Here is an 18821-nt window from a genome sequence, read left to right on the forward strand (position 1 = left end):
ATTTTGCAAGACAGGTCCATCAAAAAATCAAAAGCTTTTTGTATGACCAATTTTTTTGTTGACAATACAAATCAACTAAAACACTTGGTATTACATATGTTGCAGAACCTTCCACTGTATCAAGCCATGTTCACGGCCCTGGTTCAGGATCGCGTGGATTTCGTGCATCTTTTCCTCGAGAATGGAGTCAGTCTGCGCAAGTTTCTTAGCATCGAAACACTCTGGAATTTGTATGCAAATGTAAGCTGGGTTATATTGTGTATGCAGAACTATATCAAAGGTTTTTTAAAATCGTAGTTAAGCACACTTTAAAAATAATTTTGGCATGAAACCATCTGTAAAAAATGATACCTTTAACTTAATTTTAAATAATTCCAACTACAAATATTATCAAACATTTGAATTTGAAGGACAGAATAGGAATAATAGTGACAACAAAGTAGTTGTAGAATTTCAAGTGCAAAATATTTAGCCATTTTTCCGGAAGTGGAGAGTGCACAGTGAATTATTGAATGGGGATTTCCTATTGAACATGTGACAATTATGAAACATATTTTATCTGGCACTTTTCTTAATCAATAATTACAACAAATTGACAATTTAAATTTAGATATATTGCAACATGTGCACATTTCTGTGAATTAATAAATATGCATTTGTATGTTTTCAAATAGTCTGAATTACTTATTTCACTTAACCTGTCGCATGTTCAATGGCATTTTAGCAGGCAATATTTTAACAAGCTTGTCAATGATTAAAAATCAACAGCACATGTAAATGCACCACTTATTAATTAGCCTTTAAATTGATTATGATGGAGCAATCAACCGAGTAGAAATATGGGCACCACCATTATTTAATTTCCTGAAACATTATAGACAAAAGTGAAAGGTTTTGAGAAAAAATGGAAGCCAAAAGTCCCCACATAGTTATACTGGTGTCTGTTTGTTATATTGGATTTGAAGTGTTGATTTCTTTTGTATAAATAAACAATGAAGACAAACCCATGTAATGAACAATTTTCAATTTTTATTTGAAAAAACATAACAAACATGTTTTGCAACCACAAAAAGCTGAAAAAGCATAACTTTTTAATATATTCTGAATGTTTAGCTTTGATTTGCCAAATTGAACATTTAAATTATACCATACTTTGCCATGAATAATTGTCCTGAAGATGCTGATAAATGACTTATCTTTACCATTTATAACCTGGATCCGTATGCTCAAGATGCTGATGATTAATTACCGTTCATAACCATGTTTTGTTTTCTAGGTTCTAATGGAGGAGTCAGATACCATGGCCCAGCTCTTGAACAACCTCATGTCCTTCCTCAAGGTAAAAATAATACCGTAATTGCTCGATAATTTCGGACACTGAATATTTATTAGTCCCCTACCGGTTTCACCAGAGGGGACTTATGGTTTTGTCTCCGTCTGTCTGTCCGTCACACTTTTTTGGATCCTGCGATAACTTTAAAAGTTCTTAATATTTTTTCATGAAACTTGAAACATGGATAGATGGCAATATGGGCATTATGCACGTCATTTCATTTTGTTCCTACGTCAAAAATTCTGGTTGCTATGGCAACAAATAGACTAGAAATTCTGCTGAAAATGATATTTTTTTTCTGGATCCTGCGATAACTTTAAAAGTTCTTAATATTTTTTCATGAAACTTGAAATATGGATGGATGGCAATATGGACATTATGCACGTCATTTCATTTTGTTTATACGTCAACAAGTCTGGTTGCTATGGCAACAAATAGACTAGAAATACTGCTGAAAATGGTGGTTTTCTGGATCCTGCGATAACTTTAAATGTTCATAATATTTTTTCATGAAACTTAATTTATGGATAGATGGCAATATGGACATTATGCATGTCATTTCATTTTGTTCCTACGTCAAAAATTATGATTGCTATGGCAACAAATAGACTAGAAATACTGCTGAAAATTGTGTTTTTTTCTGGATCATGCCATAACTTTAAAAGCTCTTAATATTTTTTTCATGAAACTTGAAACATTGATAGATGGCAATATGGACATTATGCACGTCATTTCATTTTGTGAATACGTCAAAAATTCTTGATGCTATGGCAACAAATGGACTAGAAATACTGCTGAAAATGGTGTTTTTTCTGGATCCTGCGATAACTTTAAAAAGTTCTTAATATTTTTTCATGAAACTTAAAATATGGAAAGATGGCAATATGGACATTATGCAGGTCATTTCATTTTGTTCATACATCAAAAATTTTGGTTGCTATGGCAACAAATAGACTAAAAATACTCCTGAAAATGGTGTTTTTTCTGGATCCTGTAATAACTTTAAAAGTTCTTAATATTTTTTCATAAAACTTGAAACATAGATAGATGGCAATATGGACATTATGCACGTCATTTCATTTTGTTCATACGTCAAAAATTCTGGTTGCTATGGCAACAAATAGACTAGAAATACTGCTGAAAATGGTGGTTTTCTGGATCCTGCGATAACTTAAAAAGTTTTTAATATTTTTTCATAAAACTTGGAACATGGATAGATGGCAATATGGACATTATGCACGTCATTTCATTTTGTTCCTACGTCTAAAATTCTGGTTGCTATGGCAACAAATAGACTAGAAATACTGCTGAAAATGGTGGTTTTCTGGATCCTGCGATAACTTTAAAAGTTCTTAATATTTTTTCATGAAACTTAGAACATGGATAGATGGCAATATGGACATTATGCACGTCATTTCAGTTTGTTCCTACATCAAAAATTCTGGTTGCTATGGCAACAAATAAAAAAATATTCTGACAATGGTGAAATTTCTGACAATGGTGGAGCCGGTAGGGTACTTTTATTGCTTGGCAATAGTCTTGTTTTTTTTGTGTCCGAAAATTTAGATACAAAAAATATGTTAAAATTACAGGTGCCTGAAAAATTAGAGAGTCTGAAAATTATAATTATATTGAAATAAAGGCAATAAATCAATGAAAAATAATTTTCTTGTGATACACTCTTCTTTTTGTGCTTAAAAAAATAAATACAACTTCACAGATTTGCTAACCCTTGCCTGAAATGATATGGAACAAAAAAGTAAAAACAGAAAACGGTCTGCTTCCTTAATAGGATGACACTGTTTCAAATGCTGTTGGCCAATCCATTATTTTCTACCGGTATACAATTTTACATGCTAAAATATCCAATTACGCGAATGTAATGGTCCTTTTCCATCAGGCATGCAAGTGCAAGGTTTTATGACCTTAATCCAGGTGTAATAATCCATGATCGAAGTGACACAAGATACGCGAAAAACAGGCTTAAGTCTGTAGAATAGCGCTGTAAAATATACTGTCTGAAAATTAGGAGACATTAATTATGGACAAAAAACGTAGGTCCGAAAATTTAGAGTCATGAAAATAATTATTTTTTGCAAAAAAAGAGGGTTTCCGAAAACTTAGAGTGTCCGAAGACTTATGGTAAGCATAGCAACCATTATCTCACCTGACAAGTGAAGGGTTTTGTGAAAATAAATGTAGTAAACATTGATAAGATTTCACTTAGTCTTTTAAGACTTTAGTTGATTTTGTAAATAAGAAGTCTAATGACCCCAGTCTTGAACTTCCACATTGGTTAAAATGATAAATATAATCATAGGAGCAGAATACTGAAGCATAGGAGCTATTTTTTGCTTAAACATTTATGTATAAATATACAGAATTTTCTCATACAAAGCGCTCACTCATGCATAATGTGCCCCTCGTCTTTATGCCAAAATGAAAAAAAAAATTGAAGCCTGGAAAACTAGAAAAACGGAACGAAAATGGCCACCATTTTACTATTGCACAATCAAATCGTTTGTGTCATTAAAAAGCTTAATTTTGTATTAAACAGAGGAATCGTTATTATGGTAAGGAGCATTGGTTGCGAGGCACTTATTTGTCTGACTTTTTGAAATTTTCAAGCCACAAGTAAACAGTCCTCGGTAATTAAACTGATTAATATCATGCAAATCTCAAACTTCTTTTGCATCATGTCATTCTTCCTCGGGTAAAGCCTGGGCATTTTAGTGCTGAATAAATACTTTGTACCATACGGGAGACCCTTTACTTTTGTTTAACAAAAATTGTAATGCATTTTAATTTAAAATGTTGAATGTTGAATAAAAAATTTGTAGCGCATGGGAGACAACTCACTGTAAGATCTTTATTGTTTGTTAAAAAAAAATTGCAGTGCACTTAAGTCTAAATAGGAAACTTTTTTTGTGTAATTTAAAAACAAGTGTTCTATGCTGATTGCTGTTTTATTGCTAAAGTAGTTGAGATAGACTAGTGTTGATGTAAAACTGTTTCATTTTATGTAGGACATGGGGTTATTATTTGTCGCACTGCACAGGTGTGAATGTGATGTACTATGAAGGTCAAACAAATCTGGACTAAACTAGGAAACACGAAGAAGTCCCCGTTAACACCTTATGTTACCTGCAAAAAGACCTTGTTCACACTTACCTTAGCCAGCTATCCGTTATATGGACAACAGTCCTATGTAATCTGTCCATGTAGAGGTGCACCATCAAAGATCAAGACTTGTTTGCATATTTTATTCAAACATTTTAAATTTTGTGGAAACTGTTGTGACCTGGCTCACACCTACCATTACCGGCTTTTAGTTGTTCTGACAACAGCCTTTACTGCCTGGAAGATAGTAGGGTGTAGTATTCTGAAATAAAAAAAAGGTCGCTATTATGATTATTGATGATTAAGTTATGGATTTTTGTCAATTTAGCAGCCAGGATAGTGTTTATCAATGTATTATCCGCATCAACTTTTTAATTTAAAACTTGAAGTAAAAAACTGTGTGCTTTGCATGATCAAATGCAGTATATTATAAATAAGAATCTTTGCTTACTAAGGCAAAGAACTTAAGAATGTAGTTCTTCTTGAATGCTGTGAGCTTTTAGGGGTACATACATACAGCTCAGCGTTCATCCTGATTAAACCAAATTCAATGTAAAAAGAATCAGTCTCAAGTTTGTCTATAAAATCAAATTCAATCAGCCTAAAACAGCGTAACAAACACAATACCTGTTACCTTAGATATCAATTTGCGTGTTTGTGGATAAATGCTCAAAACAAAAAGTTAATAAAAAACCGTTATCAAACAGAAAGCTGAAGTTTTAAATTTATGATTCGATCTATCTTACGGAAGTTTCGTAGAAAGTTGGTGTATTACGATTGGTTGATTAGACACGAGATCTATCCCGCGGGGGATTCCGGATAAAGTCAATGGTGGGCAGTGGATGAGGTGTCCGCCTAGCAAACAGCAGCTTGTGGGTTCGCTCCCTACTCGGGGAGCGTTCTCATTATCTCCTCCATAGACACCAAGTACTGTTTTTCCCAGGAAACTGACTCGACAGCGTCCATATCTGCCTATAATAGGCCTTCCTGTAATAGTCAGCAATTGACTGTAGGAAGTACGAAGTAGAAGTAGAAGAAGAAGAAGTATTTTTGAATACGGAATACTTGGCTTTTTCCATTTCAAAAACACACCACATCACGTTCGCTGTTTTAATTTGCACATAAGTGATATATATTTGATCTGTTTGTGTTAAGTTATGCCAGAAAATAGTTTATGTTGCTAATATTGCCGATTAAAGTTCGGGGACTAGACATGAAATTTGCCTTATTCAGTTGCAACTCCCAGCGAATCAATTACGAAATAACCAATTCGTGTCATTGCAAAGATAATAATGGCAGTTTACTGGTATATAAATCATTAAATTTTGGTTCTGGTCATGAATTTTTTTGTCCTGATAAAAAGCGCGCGAAAATTGGGGTGGGTGTATTTATTTGTAAATAAAAATTTCGTAGCGGGTACAACATTGAGATAATTAAATTTCCATTACAAGTTTTGTTGTAAGTTTCAACTAAGGTCCCCGGTATCTCGCGAATTATGTGGCATTGACATTTCCTCTTAATAAAATATAAATAAAAAAAACGGTATCGTTACCGTTACGCTGTTTCAGTTTCTTCATTAGGACTTTTTATAAGGGTAAATTCGAATCTATGCACAATTATATTTTATACGTTTTTTACGGCAATAATTCTTCTTTTTAGCTGATTCGCGAGCGATCGTTAATGAAAATAAAAAATATAAAATAATTTATATTTTGGTTTTCATGATAAATACAGATATGCATGTAGTTATGAAAATGTTTATTGTAGAATTGGTTTGCAATTATCACTATACAAATATGTAGCAGCGCCGTATATTAAATGAAAACATTGGGGAAATTTGACAAATTAACCGCAAAACAATTAAGTTAGACATTTCTCAAGTTATATTGCGCGCAGGATATATCGCGCTCGCGATCTTTGGACCCCACCAACTGCGATATATGGGCGTTGCAGTGTAATAACTAAACCCATGGATGGACTGACACATGCATAGGTCCCTTTTGTGTTGCTTGAAATGAAGACCTTATATTCATTAATTTTGGTTGTATCTGTGTGTGGCAGTGTTTCTGACCGTTCTGATATGGCTGAAATTTCTTGACAAAAACAAGGAAATGCAACCAACAAGATTAATATAATTTTTGTAAACAGCTCAGAGACATGGTAAGATGGCAAACCATGGTGTGTTGTGTTGTGTGACTACTGACACATGAGCATTTTTGTCCATTAATGTTTGTTCCATTTCTCTTTTGTGATGATTGAAATGTCTTATTATGTACGCTCAGCAATTGTTTGGAATATTGAAATATACCCAACCAGTCAATGTTTGGTTAATATATCCAAAATGCTTTAGCCTTATTGACGATAAAAAGTTTAAGTTATATTATTTTTACTTAGTAATGCAAATTTATGTGTTTGAAGTTTATTAAAATTTATACTTACTGTGAGACTTATGAATTCATATTGCGATAATATAATGCTTACTCCAGCATCTTGTTGTTCCCTACCGGTTTCACCGGAGGGGACTTGTGGTTTGCGCTCTGTGTGTCCATCATTCAGTCAGTCCATCAGTCTGTGAGTTTGTCACACTTTTCTGGATCCTGCGATAACTTTAAAAGTTTTTCATATTTTTTCATGAAACTTGAAACGTGGATAGATGGCAATATGGGCATAATGCACGTCATTTAATTTTGTTCCAACATCAAAAAATTTGGTTGCTATGGCAACAAATAAAAAAAATAATCTGACAATGGTGGAGCCAGTAGGGGACATATATTGCTTGTTCATTCAATAAATCCACCAGTAATACCTTTATTGAAAGATAATTTTCTGGTAATTTACAATTAGTGAGACCTTACTAATTGGCAAACTTCTTTGCTTTTTCTTCAATCATTGGTCCTAATATATTGACTGTACAATATGTGGATTCGGTGAAGCACTTAAATACCAGATTGTTTAAACCACTGCATTTCGTGTCCAGAGACTTAAAATTCTCTTTCCATGGATACACAAACTCCTCCATCATTTCAGGCTTATGTTTAAGCACACACTCTGCACTTGCATACATCCAACACATAACTCACTTGCAATCACATACACTATTTTCCAGATTCAAACAGTTTCACACACTTTACTCGCCCATCTACCATGGAGGACTTGCATTTACCACCCATTGTTATTCTGTGATGTTTTATTCTGATAACATGTAAGATTGATGTTTGTTGGCTAGTGCATTTGCTTTGTGTCTCACTGTTTTGAAATTGGTTCTTTGCAAGATAGTTAGGACTGCGTTGTATGATATGTATGTTTATGTTTTTCTCTTTCTGGTGCAGCAGAAATGTCACTTTATGTGCTTTTGATTAATAAATTGTTTACTTTTTATAATAATCCACCAAATTGGTGTTCTTGGATTTGGTTTGGATGAAGGTGAAAAAAAGATGCTGATGCTTGTATATAAATCCATTAAGGCTAAATCTTAGTACATAGTGTAAGGGTGATATGGGGAATACATGTAATCATGTAAGCTCAGTTTTATGCATGAAAATAATGTTGTTGCTAATTGGTTTCAGAGATTATTAAAAACAAACCACCGGATCATCTGATTACGCAATAAATACTTAAACTAGGTTGATGGAACTTGCTGTGTGAATAAAGAGCAGTATTGGGAATGTGAATTTTTTTTCTGACAAATATTTTGGTAGTTTTGTCTACAGATATAAGAAACAACTAAAATACGAATATGTGAATAATGCAAAAAGAACTTTATGAAACTAGATATAGTGCCATAAAGGGAATATGCAAAACATTTTGGTTTCTACATTGTATCTTATCCGACGTGATTGAAAACTAAATTCTTGATCTTGTGCTATCTCAAACAGTACAAGCAAAGTTGATGAAACTCCGTGTGCACATAGAAGGCCGTACATGTATGTTGTAATTGGGTTGCTATGGTTATGAACATAACTTCAAGGTTTAAAAATTAAAAAATCCTTCACAATTTTTGTGTCGCCTGACTATGGTCATGGGACATATAGGTGTTACTTGCTTGGCTGTGTCGGCGGCGGCGTCCACGGCGTCACACTTTAAAAAAAAAGGCTCATAACTTCTGTGTCCCTTCAGATATTACTTTTATATTTGGTATGCATGTGTTTCTAGACAACAACTTTCCATGCGCATGCAATTTTTTACCCCTGTGACATTGACCTTGAACTTGAGGTCAGCGTTCAGGTTTCAAAATCTGCGACCGCAATTTGAAAAAGGCTCATAACTTCTGTGTCCCTTCAGATATTGCTTTCATATTTGGTATGCATGTGTATCTCGACAACACCTTTCCATTCGCATACAATTGTTAACCCCTGTGACCTTGACCTTGAACTTGAGGTCAGCATTCAGGTTTCGAAATCTGCGACCAGGATTCGAAAAAGGCTATACTGTGTCCCTTCAGATATTGCTTTCATATTTGGTATGCATGTGTATCTGGTCAACACCTTTTCATGGGCGTACAATTTTTGACCCCTGTGACCTTTACCTTAAATTTGAGGTCAGCGTTCAGGTTTCGAAATCTGCAAACCCGATTCGAAAAAAGGCTCATAACTACTGTGTCTCTTCAGATATTGCTTTTATATTTTTGGTATGCATGTGTATCTGGACAACACCTTTCCATAAGCATACAATTTTTGACCCCTGTGACCTTGAACTTGATGTCAGCTTTCAGATTTCAAAATCTGCGACCGCGCTTCGAAAAGGCTCATACCTACTGTGTCCCTTCAGATATTGCTTTTATATTTGGTACGGATGTGTATCTGGACAACACCTTTCCATGCGTATGAAATTTTTTAACTAGGGGTCCGTGTTCAGGTTTCGAAATTTGCGACCTTGATTAAAAAAAACTCATAACGTCTGTGTCCCTTCAGATATTGCTTTCATATTTGGTACGTATGTGTATCTGGACAAGAATTTCCATGTGCATATTAAAAGTTTCGACCCCCGTGACCTAGACCTTGAACTAAGGGTCCACGTTTAGATTTCGAAATGTGACCGCGATCCAAAAAAGGTTCATAACTACTATGTCTCGTGCTTTACTTTAAACATTTTTAACAATAATAATAAACAATTTGATATTTGTGAACTTTTACAGTTTAAAAGATGTTGGTGAACTAGAAACATACTACAGCCACCACAAACCTGTGTGGATAGCAGTTTAAAATTGAAGAGAATTCACAAATTATAGCACAAAGGAGGGCATATTGTGTTTGGTCTGTCTGTGTGTTTTTGTCTGTTTGCTATTAGATTTACAATATTCATACAAAATTATTTTGGTCATTCATTTAAAAAAGTTTTGCTTATTCAATATGTTACTAAATAGGACAAAAAAGGGTAAAAGTTTAATTGTAACAACATTAAGAATAAATGTCCCATCCCTAATATAATAGTAAACAAGTAACACAGGTATGCTACCATCAGGAGACACATCCAACTCGCGGAGTTCTAGTTTATTGCTATGGTTACAGAAATAAGTGAAAACTAGAATCAAGGTTCTTTTAAAATTCAAAAAGTGCATTAAATTGGTTGACAGAGTTAGGTGTGTACATAGAGTGCCATATTTGGGAAATGCACGCTACTTTATTTTTATCAGACCAAAGAAGAAATATTTTCAAAAAGATATACGGTGTTGATTGTGGTTGGTGTTGGGGAAAGATAAAGAGTTATATAAATAAGATTAAAGATAGTGATTGTCTTTTTCTGTGTAGTTCTTAGCTGCTTAGCTGCATTACATGCAAATTGAATACAGGTTGTTACGCAAGATTTTGCATTATTAGATATTAATCATCATGTATCTATAGATACAGAACAGAAGTACATAAGAAAAATAAAAATGATGGAAACATGTAAGTCTGGCCACGCGCCCATTAACATGCATATTTGAGATATTTATAGAGTGCCCGTTCTTTGAGATATTTATAGAGTGCCCGTTCTTTGACATATTTATATAGTGCCCGTTGTTTGAGATATTTAAAGTGCCCGTTCTTTGAGATATTTATAGAGTGCCCGTTCTTTGAGATATTGATAGAGTGCCCGTTCTTTGAGATATTTATAGAGTGCCCGTTCTTTGAGATATTTATAGAGTGCCTGTTCTTTGAGATATTTATAGAGTGCCCATTCTTTTAACAGTCCTGTTTTAGTGGTTTGTTTGACACTGTTGTTTGATTGGATTATTAATAGCATCAGGAATCATCATGCTCATGCTTAAAGGAGGAATGCCGTTGTCATAGTGAACAGTGCTATTTTATACAGAAATATATTTAAAAAAAGATTGACATTTTGATACTAAAAACTGTGATTTTCTTTTCAGTAAACCTCTAGGGTATGCCAGCCACCTATTTTGGTAGTGACATCAACTTGACACAACGTGCATGACACGGAAATTCGTCCATTGTTATAACGCATTGGATCTTAAACATTTCATGGTTATTTTCAACTTTGACAATCGATATAGTGTTATTTTGTTATAGTTTGTAATTAAGTTTAATTGAAAGCGCATGTTGCAACTGTTGTTTGCACGCGAATTGTTATTCAATGTGGTTATAAGAGTGTTGCTTTTGGATGCAAGGAACATGCGGACAAAATTTTTGAAATACACATACTGGATTCCAGAAATTAAAATGCTTTCTATATTTAATGACATTTTTTGACATATTCTTAATGTATTAATATTACTAGAAACATGGATCATTGCTATGCCTTTAGTAGTTAATAGATTTTATAGGAAATTATGAGAGAATCAATGTGTTGGTAAATAAATAAGTGTGCAAACTTACTTACACTAATACTTAACACAAACAATTGGTATTTGCATTTATATACATATGTAAACAATATAATATATAGAACAAAACACATAAAAACAAAAAGAAACACGTATATGTACATTTATACACACAGCTGAATTATATGAGTCAATAATGATTAATAATAACTCGTCCTAGTGCCCAAGACAATTTCGGTGCCCAACCCTCTGAAGAAACTTCACCATTTACATGGTTAAAGCCACATACTGATCGCATAGGAACAAATATTGAAAATGATATTCATTTGTTATTATTTGAATAAATTCGAATATTTGATTTTAAGCCTTATATTAAAATGTCAGAACTTATACCCATCCGGAGCTAAGTAATGTTCCTGATTACCAGGCATTCCTCTTATAATCTTTTTGTATATGCAGCTTTGTAAATGGGGATAGAGTTAAATTTTTGAGAACTATAGATGGTAATTGTGTTCTACATATTCGCCTTTTACTTTTACTTTTAATTTTCATAACATATGAAACATGTTGCCAATAAACATAATACTGTAATTCTGATTTATGTCAATCAATTTTGGATTACTTCCCTTTTATTATAAGGGTTCTTTTGTTTTTGCATTATTTCAATACGCACTCCAGAACTATGACAATGTTTAAATTTGGGTAGAATTGTTAAAATATATAAATTATGTTCCGCCTTTAACACTGTATTATGTGAATTGGGAATAAATTGTGTTTTATAAAAAGTGCATAATATGCAGTTTTATATGTTGCATTTATGTAGTTTTACAAATTATAATTAAAACATATACTTGCATATATAATAGCATCATTTAAATTGATTTTACTTTAAAACTGGATTTTTTATTAATTTAAAAAAAATCCTCATTAAATGAAACTGTGTCCATGCCGCGCATGGACACGGTTTAAAAATACACTAAAAATGATACAAATTCAATCACTGTTAATGAAAAAGTCATGGAAAATTTCTTATTAAGCTTAAATTATAGATAATATATTAAAAAAATATATGCAGATCATGAAATGAATAGTTTTGTTTGAGAAAATCACCAAAATGATGTCCATTCCCAGTTTGATGTCTTATTCCCAATTCACATAATACAGTGTTCTTTGTACTTCAAAATAATTACAAGCAATAACCTTACTGCACAAATTGTTTTTCATTTACACAAAGAAAACGTAGCAACAACATACTGATAAAACGTTCAGACAACATGAACTAGTGCATAAGCAATCAATTAAGTATTATTTACATGCAGTGGGTGCACACAAAAACGTTTAACGCTATTAAAGATATTTGCATACATTTTGTCTCTTCAAAAATGAATACAGATCACTACATTCATTTACGTCTCATCCTCGTCAACGTCAATGATGTTAATAAGATTTTTGTTGAGGAATATGATGGCATCAACAATTCCACTAGAGAGTCCATTTCTTAGCTCACTAAGCAGTAAGCCGGTAGAGTTGAACACCCTTTCGCAAGGCACTGACGTTTCGGGGACCGAAAGTACGCGTCGGGCTACCACTGCAACCTTTGGGAACCATGACTTGCTCTCTCGCCACCTCTAAAGGATCCATTCCATTCACTAATGTAACACTGCAGCATGTCCACCAATGTACTCTGGAAGCAGAATCTAGGATATCCAACTTCCGGCGTTTTGATTGGGTCTCAATTTCACCACTGTCTTCTAATGAATACCTAAGTGGCAAGTTGTCCATGCGCGACTCGAACATATCCTGTATGATCTTCCGTTGTAAGGATAATAAAAAATCAACTTCTTGTAACATGGATCCAAAAAAGCCCCCAATGCAGCCGTTGACTGTGCTGCGTCTTCCGATACTGGTTGGTAACGACTAACCAAATCATCATGGATGGCCTTTTTCACCCAATTAGCAATGGCACTGTCTATTGAGGAAGATGCAAGACTGTTGGTTACCAGTCCACACACAATTGGGTATATTTCTGACACAAACACATGACTTTCAGTACTAATATATGCCATCGTATCTGCTAACGGCTTGAGGATTACGCACAGCTCTTTTATCAAATCCTAATCTGACTCTCCCAGGTTGAGTGTGGCGTCTTGAATCTTTGTTATCTTTGTGTGCAGCATAATATCAATGAGAACGCGCTGCATTTCTACCAGACGTGCCATCATCTGATAGGTGGAGTTTCTTTGTTGGGGACATCTTGTATCAGCGTGTGCTGAGGTAGGTTCATTTACTTCTGTCGAACACCCAGTGACGCTGTAAGAGTTGTAGATTGTTTGAAGTGGCCGACAAGTTTCAGACACCTACTGACAACCGTAGACGCTGCAGGTAATTCCATGGCAGGCTTCAATGTCAGTTGAAGAGTATGGGCAAAACCACCCAGATCACCCCAATCCTCGCACATATTCGCAGCACACTCAATATTTCTCAAATCGTCATGAATACATTTGTTTACTTTACTGTCCCAATGGAACTCACTAACGCAGTCCTTTAGCTGATTTGTTAGATTCTACCTAGTATGGCGTTCAGGCATAGCACGCATGACGAGGTACCATATGTTGGTCACCTGATGTTCAGTGACAGTGATGAAACTCTCTGTTTGAAGTCCATGTATCAGTATTGTTGGACACCGAAGGAACGCTGTCTTGTTGTGACCTCGGCGCCTCATGCACAACGTCATGGTGTTTCCTACATGGCACAGTGTAGTCGGGGGCTACGATACTCATTAGGTTTTTGAATCCCTCGTCATCCACTATACTCAGAGGAACATAATCCAAGAGGATCATATCGGCTATCACCTGTGTGATACGCTCGCTCTTGAGTGGCGCAGTGTAGAAAAAAACATCACCGCAGACTGCTTTTATGGCGTTTCATCTGCAGAATAGAGAAATATGATGAATATTCAAAATGCACAATAGAATTTCAAATAAACACAATTGTGTGTTTCTTTAAGCTGCGTAAAACTTAACACTCTCGTTATAGAAGTCATGGCGTTATTTACTTTTTCTTTGAGAGGAAATTTAATGCACACATAATATTCGTAACTATGTCCTAATCCCCTGGTGGTAAAAAGTCTCTTTGTCAGGTAAAATGCGATTCATCATGACTTTGAAAAGTTTAAAGCTATGTAAATCAGCAAGATAAATATAATGCAAGCTTACCCTTCTTTCCCACAGACGGATGCTGAACATTGAGATGACTCAGCAAATTTGATGTTGTAGATTGGAACACAAAATCTTGAATATTCGAACATGAATTTTGAATTTGAATATATTCGAATATTTGTTCACATCTCTAGTTTCTACCATTGCGTTGTCTTTCTGCATTCAGCCTTAAAAAAAACACAGCCACGAGTTGTCGTGGCCAACGCGATGCCTCAAACCATTATTGCAGCTTTCTCAGACATTGTTGGTGCAGTCGCTGGAGCTTATAGTCACTGATTGGACATTCCACATTTCTGGCTGGATCTAGGGGAAGTCCGCCTGAAGCATATCCGACTGTTGGTATTCACAGCCCGAAATGCACCAGACATGTTGTTAGCGTCAAAGTAGTCCACTACTGATGTGGGGACATCTGGTACGGACTGCTTCAAATATGCCATCCCGCTGGCGATGTCGTCCCCTGGTAAGAATGCAAGGCCGTCCAGCAGGCCACAAAGGTGATGGATTCCTTCATCCTCCTTATAGATACTTGCAAGTCCCTGAATGTGTCGCCAAGTTGTCTGGGTCAGGTGATTAAAGCAGCCTTGGATGCAAATACTGTGAAACCATTTATTTTCGTCGGCACAAAATTTCGCCCTTTTCATAAAAATGACTATTTCGTCCGCTCTTAAATTCGTCCATTTCTGGTTTTGAAAAAAAACACAAAAACGTCCGATTTGTTTGTAATACATGTTATACCTGGTTGCGAAAAAACCGTGCTGGGGAAAGAGAGGTGACACTTGGTAGTCACTTGCAGGAGGTGGGCCTTGTTTGGCATATGCCAATTAACAAGTCTGTTATTTTAGGTGATAGTAACTGTCCCTTATTATTTTATGTCATTGACACGTTCTTTGTTATGATTAGCGGATAAGTGGGACTGAATAATCGTTAACGAGTGTTTTAAACAACGAAGTCAATTGCCAATTAGTCTTTTTCTTTATTAATTTGTTACAAAGCGCAGAATATATTTCAGTCAGGTGTTGATCACACATCGTCATATTTTAATTGCGTTTAATAGTATTGTCTTTAATCCGGATTCGCCGCGTGTAGGCTGTATAATCTACAACACCCCTGAAAAACACAATACACACAATGGGTAATAAAGTTGTTAACAATTAGCGCTAATCAACACTATTATACCTAAACGAAGTCGACGCATTCGATACAGCCTTATTGCATTCGCGTTTTACAGGAAATGTCAGTTGTCAGTACACTGTATAATGAACACCCCTTTGTGTCAAAACCGGATTTAACTTGAGTGCGAATAGTCGACTGTTTCATGTTTTTTGTATCAGAACCATCTGTGTATCTGTATTATAAGAATACCAGTCAACAAACAAGGTGCGAGCTTTCGCATATGGGTATTCGGACGTTCAAAAAATTGACCTACGGTTTAGCGTTCATGCCGTCGAACGCATTAAGCAATGTAACTCGTTTTTTTTCACTATTTCTTTATTTGCAAAAAATACTAGTGGCTTATAACTTACCTTGCTATCTTTTTTTTCTCGCATTTTGCGAGTGTGCGAGTGTTAATTTCGAGCCCTGTGTATATGCGTGGATTACGCTGGATTTAAATGCCTCATGCCTACGGTAATTCAGTCTTATTTGTTTCAAATATGGGACATGATTGTTCGTTAGGATCTTGAATTCGTCCATCGGTCCAAGGACGAAAAAGGCGAAAATTAATGTCGGACGAATAATAATGGTTTCACAGTAGAAGGAATCACCAACCTCACAGCATTGTGTATACAGATTTCGTAGTCAGTTACAATCTTCTCCAGATTCTGGCGCACGTCTCAACAAAGACAGGTGTCCAGTATGGCTGTCAAGCACTCTTCGTAGTGGTGCTGCTGCTTTCCTGGCAGGAGAGCGGAGACGGCTGTACCTTACGATCCATCAATTGGCACCCAAATACAGAACAACTGTGCAAACTGAGCTGGAAATGTTGAATGTGTCCCATCCATGAACCATACCTCAGCACTCCCAAGGAGATTGAGGCCATTCTTGATGGCAAATACAAGAAGCATGTTCGGGTCAATGCTCATGGACAGAGGCTCATCAGGAACGGTACCCTGCTTCGCACGCCTGATGGCACGCTTCAGGGTCTCTTTCTTGCCTAATGCAGCTCGGACCTGTAATTGATAAATTGTGTTTTATTTATTTGCATCTTCATCAATATGCTGTTTATAAAGATTCATTAAATGGAGTACATGCTTTTATGTAGGGAAGCAAGAGATTACAAAAAACATTTACCAGTTAACCTTTTGCCATAACCGGTTATTAACCGGTTAAGCGAAAAACCTTTAGTAGTAAAAATGTTAATGTATACATTAAACATTTTTTTTTATAGAAAAACTATAAAAACCAAAGTAATTTGAGATCACTTGCATTGATAACATATCAGTTAGAAATGTATTATAACATTTATTAATTTTTTTTTGAAAATGTATGCTTATTTTGTATTTATTTTTCTTGCGTTAAAGCAAATAAGTTAAAAGTAATAAAAACTACACAATGCTCATTTTCATGTGTCATTAATTTAATTTTGGTTGGGTCGCTTATATTACGTTCGTGTCATATTGCTCACAATAATATTGTTTTTCTTTGTTCATTCTGTTTTAATTTTTAAAACGAAAAATTAACTTGCTAAAAGTGTTTAAACAAATCAGCAAACATACATGTATATGCAGAACTTGCACAAATTAACATTGTCCATTCGGTCAAGACAATGACTTTGTCCACTATCTTGTGGCTGATTCTGTTGCAAGCCAAGTTTTCAAGAACACTCGCTCTGATGGCAGAAACAAAAGCTTTTAGACCACATGAGCAATTGTTGGGAAATGTTGTTTATTTTCAAACCGGTCGCCATTAAATTGCCAATTTACATGCATGGTCTCAAAAAATTGCACAAATACTAATTTAAATGCTTTTGTTTTAAAATAATTTTTTAATTGATGTTTATGAATTAAATGGGTTTAAAAAATTGCTTTCTTAAATAAAACTTGTCTCAGACAGTAGTGGTGGAATCAAAGGTGAAGTAAATAACTTATAATAATATTCATTTCTGATAAAACAAATATGACCTCAACTCGACAAGTTTTTAACTACCAACGAAAATCTAGATAATTTTTTACTTATAAACACTTCATTTTCGGGAGCATTCAGTGTAAGATATTTGTTAACAAAATATCAAAATAAGCGGCCCGATGTCTCAACTGACTTTTATCGCGAGTTAGAAAAATGTGTCAGTTACGTCTACGCTAATACCCCCACTCCCCACAGCTCTCTAGTTAAATTTTCGCGAGTAAAAAAACCAATAGCGCCAATTATCAAAACGTTCCAACTCTTGTAACTACAAAGGTACTGATTTATTGCTTAATTACTTTGCTTCACAATACATTATTTATTATCATCGCTGATGCTGCATGTTGTTCTAACTAGTTGCCAGCGCAAGTTGGCAGTATGTTGCCCGCACAACTTAACATTTTTGGGATACCATTTTTATGTCCCCGGTAGGGTGTCATATAGCAGTCACACTATCCGTCCGTCCGTCTGTCTGTCTGTCTGTCTGTCTGTCCGTCACACGTTTGCGTTTAGGTTTCGAAAAATGCTCATAACTTCTATGTCCCTTGAGATATAACATTCATATTTGGTATGCATGTGAACATGGACAAGGCCTTTCCATACACACACAAATTTTGACCCCTTTGACCTTGACCTGGAACTTAGGGTCCGCGTTTAGGTTTCAAAATCTGCGTTTAGGTTTCGAAAATGCTTTTTTGGGGGGCATATGTCTTCCGATGGAGACAGTTCTTGTTTACATATGATAGTAAGTTTTTTTAAACATGTGGATATAAAATCCCTGTATTTACCTTTGACAATGTGTTTATTTTTGTTAAAAGAACTTTTCTAAATTCATTGTCATTTACAAATACCTGTTGTTTCTTTAACAGGCGTGTCAATAGACTTTTTTCAGTGATTCAATTTTCTTTCTGGGCAGGCTGACTAATTGATATTCTACCCTAATTAAGATAAACTTAGAGACATGCCACCATGTTTTTGTTTAAGTATACATGTAGCTTGACTATTTGTGTGACAAGTTTTGCAATAAGCAGTAGAGGTGTGTTTGATGCATTGCCATTAAATCACCAGCAAGAGCTTTAAAATGTTTAAGAAAGCTGTGATAAAGACACTGTATCCATATAACATTTATAATAAATTATTATACTTCATTTTATTGCATTTTAAATAATTGTATAAAATCTGGCCTGTTTGTCGCAAAGGTTTTTTGTCAATGTTGGTCAGTCTTATTTGAAAACACAAGTGATGCTTTATTAATAATAACCATTGA

At 34.9% G+C, this 18821-nt stretch overlaps 1 pseudogene; it reads left to right on the forward strand.

Moving 5' to 3' along the window:
• Positions 1 to 18821, forward strand: part of LOC127870026 (transient receptor potential cation channel subfamily M member-like 2) — a 96454-nt pseudogene that overhangs the window by 41160 nt on the left and 36473 nt on the right.

Source organism: Dreissena polymorpha, chromosome 2, assembly GCF_020536995.1.
Source record: "Dreissena polymorpha isolate Duluth1 chromosome 2, UMN_Dpol_1.0, whole genome shotgun sequence".
Classification (NCBI taxonomy): domain Eukaryota; kingdom Metazoa; phylum Mollusca; class Bivalvia; order Myida; family Dreissenidae; genus Dreissena; species Dreissena polymorpha.